This window comes from Mus pahari, chromosome 3 (assembly GCF_900095145.1).
Source record: "Mus pahari chromosome 3, PAHARI_EIJ_v1.1, whole genome shotgun sequence".
NCBI lineage: Eukaryota > Metazoa > Chordata > Mammalia > Rodentia > Muridae > Mus > Mus pahari.
The window spans coordinates 91,016,818-91,021,744 of NC_034592.1; the positions used below are offsets into that span (position 1 = coordinate 91,016,818).

Genomic DNA, 4,927 nt, shown 5'->3' on the forward strand with positions numbered 1-4,927 from the left:
GTGTAGCCACAAACACCCACAGCTTCCAAATACAATTCCTGAAGATAAGGGTGTGAGGAAGAGAGTGTTTGTTTGGCTTAACCTTCTACATCACTGATCGTCATTGAAGAAAGTGAGAAACTCAAACAGGGCATGCACCTGGAGGCAGGCACCTGGAGGCAGGCACCTGGAGGCAGACACCTGGAGACAGGCACCTGGAGGCAGGCACCTGGAGGCAGACATCTGGAGGCAGGCACCTGGAGGCAGACACCTGGAGGCAGACACCTGGAGGCAGACACCTGGAGGCAGGCACCTGGAGGCAGGCACCTGGAGGCAGGCACCTGGAGGCAGGAGCTGATGCTGAGGCTGTGGAGGAACACTGTAAACTGACTTGGCCTTCATGGCTTGCTCTGCCTGCTTTTTCTTTTAAAATAGAAACCAGGACTATCAGTCCAGAGGAGCCCCCCCCCCCCTCAAACTCTGCCCTCTCAAATCAATCATTAACTATGAGAATACTCTACAGGTTTGCCTGGAGACAGATCTTAGGGAGACAGTTTCTCAAGTGAGGCTTCCTTCTCTCTGATGATTTCTGTTTGTGTCAAGTTGACAAAAAAAACAAAAACAAAAAAACAAAACAAAAACAAACAAACAAAAAAAAACAAAAAAACAAAACAAAAAAAAACTAGCCAGCTCTCAGAAGGTAGTCGTCAGAGGAAGGTAGTGTAGTCAGATTGGGATAGCAATGTGAACTGTTCCAAAGACAAGCGCAGTTAGCACAAGTCATTATCCCGCCATTGTTCCTGGGGTTTGGCTGGGTGAAAAGCAAGAGCAGAGAGCCGATTCCGCTGGGAAGCTCGGAGGGCAGGTGTTAATCACTGTGTGCTACAGTCACCGGGTGTAACTAGTCTTGGGCATTAATGCTGACCATGGGAGTTAACAACTCAGTAGGTTTGCAATTGTCTGGGGTTGAGCGAGAAGTGCTGAGCAGTAAGTGTAATCCACAATCCATAAAATTACGCCTGCTGTAGAAAATGCAGTTCAAGGACATTTAAAACAGTTAGGCCAGAGTAAAACTGATGCTTGGTTACATTTTCCGGGTGGCATGTTGGGCTTACATTGTGGAAGCGACCCCTGGAAAGGTTAATATCAAAGTGTAAGCATTAGTGGAGGCTGAGCCTTAGGATGTGATTAAGTCTTTGCAAAATGTGTGGAGGTCTTTCTACTCAGTGCCTGCTGTGGATTCTTGCTTCACTGCAGAGGATGCCATGAAACCAATCTCTCTTCTGAGCCCTCAGCTCCTCTTCATGAAAAGTTGGCTGTTATTATTCCCATTCCTTTCAAGCCCCTCCCTTAGATTCTACTGCAGGAGCGAGGTTGAGAACAGCTCCAGTCTTAAGACAGGGAGAAGCAGACTGCATTATAATACCTCTGTAGCCCATTGGCTCTGTAAGTGAGGGCCTAGTGACTGGTTATGTGACCCTGGAGTTTTTACTGTGACAGATCTAACAGGTCTACTCTCCCGGACCTCACTGTTCACCCTAACTTCTCTCTTCTTGTTTGAAAGGTTCAGAATATGATTTTTTTTCTTAAATTGATCTGAAATTGGTTACTCTGCAATTTCTATTGTTAGTTATAGATTTAGACTTCTGGTACCATGAGAAACAAATCCAACTACCACTCGACAAAAGCACTCTGAAAATAGCTAACCCATGCCTCCCCCAATGAAACATGTCCAAGTTCTATAGAGACTAAGTTTGTTGAACTTGAGAGGCTTTCTATAAGAAAATGATACAAAATTCTAAAACTTAACCACAAAAATAAAATCTGATAAAGAAAATAAATCACAAGAAATCAAACATTTTTTTAAAAGCTGACACTCCAAGTATCACAGAATCTAAAACAATAAAAATTATTTTTATTAAGGAATGGTCTAGAATGTGTCTTTATTACTTTTCCATTTCTTACATCCTTTGGTTCAAAACATTCATTTGAAAATGATTTGTTGGGGACAGAACTGGGCTGGGCCAGGGCACTGGTGGCTCTGAGATTTTAGTGCGACTCCATCATGGGCACCAAGCAGGTCACCTGCAGGTATTTTATGCATGGCGTACATGGTGAAGGCAGCCAGTGCCTGTTCTCACATAACTTGGCAAACAACAAGCTGTCCACCATCTGCAAATACTACCAGAAAGGTTATTGCGCCTATGGTGCATGCTGCAGATATGATCATACAAAGCCCTCAGCTGCAGCAGGTGGAGCTGTGGGTCCTGCATCCTACCCATCGCCCTCCTCAGGCCTGCATAGTCCTCACTCTTCTCCTGACATTGCCACATCTGTTATGAGAACTGTCTTAGTCAGGGTTTCTATTCCTGGACAAAACATCATGACCAAGAAGCAGCTGGGGAGGAAAGGGTTTATTCAGCTTACACTTCCATGTTGCTGTTCATCACTAAGGATGTCAGGATTGGAACTCAAGCAGGTCAGGAAGCAGGAGCTGATGCAGAGGCCATGGAAGGATGTTCTTTACTGGCTTGCTTCCCCTGGCTTGCTCAGCCTGCTCTCTTATAGAACCAAGACTACCAGCCCAGAGATGGCACCACCCACAAGGGGACCTCCCCCCCTTGATCACTAATTGAGAAAATGCCTTACAGGTGGATCTCATGGAGGCATTTCCTCAGCTGAAGCTCCTTTTTCAGTGATAACTCCAGCTTGTGTCAAGTTGACACAAAACTAGTCAGTACAAGGACACATTCCAATGATCCTGGAAAGAGGGAGAAGACAACGCTGGTGCTCAGAGACCGCAATCTCACTGGTCCTCCTGAAGACAAGATTCCTCCAAACACAATGAATAATCCAGGTGGCTGCAGTGACCCTCAGACCAACCGAAAGATGAAGCCTCATTCCTCCCCAGATGCCATCAGGACTGGCCTGGATGACTTGGAGGCCAGCAGCTCCTACAGCAATGAGCCGAAGTTGTGCCCCTATGCTGCTGCTGGGGAGTGCCGGTTTGGAGATACCTGTGTCTACCTGCATGGGGGACATGTCTGAGATCTGCAGGCTTCGATTCCTCCACCCCTTTGACCCAGAACAAAGGAAAGCTCACAAGAAGATGTGTGTCGACATGTGACCATGAGATGGAAAAGGCTTTTGCCTTCCAGGCGAGCCAGGACGAAGTGTGCAGCATCTGTATGGAGGTGATCCTGGAGAAAGCATCTGCTTCTGCAAGGAGGGTTGGCATTCTCAGCAACTGCAGCCACACCTACTGCCTGTCCTGCATCCGTCAATGGAGATGTGCCAAGCAGTTTGAAAACCTGAACATAAAGTCTTATCCAGAGTGCTGTGTGATATCAGAGTTTGTAATTCCAAGTGCGCACTGGATAGAATAAAAAGAATGAATTAAGAATGAATTAATTGAAGCTTTCAAACAGGGAATGGGGAAAAAGGCATGTAAATACTTTGAACAAGGCAAGGGGAGCTGCCCCTTTGGAAGCAAGTGCCATTACCGCCATGCTGAACCTGACGGGTGGCTGGTAGAATCAGAGAAACCTCGGGAGCAGCTAAGTTCTGGAGGCGCTGTGAGGTTCTTTAGCTCAGCACGACTTTGGGATTTTTATCGAGAACTGAGAAGCCCAGCAAGTCCCCAGCACTGATGATGTGGATGTGACGGAGCTAGGAGACCTCTTCATGTACCTTTCTGGAGTAGAGTCTACTGCCATCTTTCTTTTGTAACTTTCTTCCATAAGCTACAGTAAATTTGCAGCTGCTCATAAAGCAGCAGATCTCTTTTTTTGTTTTTTTGTTTTCTGGAGTAGAGTCTACTCCAGAAAGGTACATGAAGAGGTCTCCTAGCTCCGTCACATCCACATCATCAGTGCTGGGGACTTGCGGGGCTTCTCAGTTCTCGATAAAATCCCAAAGCCGTGCTGAGCTAAAGAACCTCAGTGAGTGCTGATGCCTTCACTTGGGCTCTGCAGTCAACTTTCCAAGGCATGGTGCAAACGCAACTGTAACTGACTAGAGGTGACATGGTACCAGGATGGAAGTGTAGTAGTGAATCCCCTTGGTTTCCTCACGACTCGCTTTCTCTGTCCTGGTGAAGGGAAGGGAGATCACCAAGTCCATAGAATTATGACATTTAGAGTTGTACCTCCAGTCCCTTTCTCAGGGACCAGCTACATGGTCCAGCTGTTTTAATTGAGTGCTTTAAATGAAACCTGACTGCCATCTTTCTTTTGTAACTTTCTTCCGTAAGCTACAGTAAATTTGCAGCTGCTCATAAAGCAGCAGATCTGTTTTTTTGTTTTTTGTTTTTTGTTTTCTCTTGCCAAGACATTGCCAGCCCTGTAGAAGGCTCCTCTGCAGTGACCATCTCTAATATAGTTGTTGAGCCTTGGAATTTATGCAACTGTGTAGTGAGAACACATTGGGTCATATTGGTGCTGAACCATAGTGTGGACTTTATGGCTGTGGGGGTGGCTATTAAGTTCCTTCAGGTGTCTCAAGTCAATAGGTGTGTGCAGTTGTAAAGACCTTCAGGGAGACTCCATCTTACCCTCCCCTTGTGCTGAGAGCACACGACGCAGGACTCACACACAAACTGCTTGTTCTCGCCTATAAAGTAGGCTCTACACTGGCGTTCATGGTAGACAGGAGCCACTCCTCTGTCTAAGAACCAGGGCCAAGAAAGAAGAAGTTTGTCCTAAACCTGAATTTATTTTTGTAAAAGCCTGTCATTACCTGTATGCTTTTTGCTTGGTTGTTCATGTAACTGCAGAACAGGCTCCTTGAGTTCTGTCTGCACATGAAACGGAACAAGTAGGGCCCGCAAGTATTGTAAGTTTGACAATACTTTTAAAGGTGTCACTAGCCATTTGTACTGGCTAGTTTTGTGTCAACTTGACACAGCTGGAGTTATCACAGAGAAAGGAGCTTTCGTTGGGGAAATGCC

General features: G+C 46.1%; 1 pseudogene; it reads left to right on the forward strand.

Annotated features, from left to right (window-relative positions):
• The first annotated feature begins 2,044 nt into the window (after positions 1-2,044).
• LOC110317985 lies at positions 2,045-3,708 on the forward strand (annotated as a pseudogene).
• Positions 3,709-4,927: the final 1,219 nt, after the last annotated feature.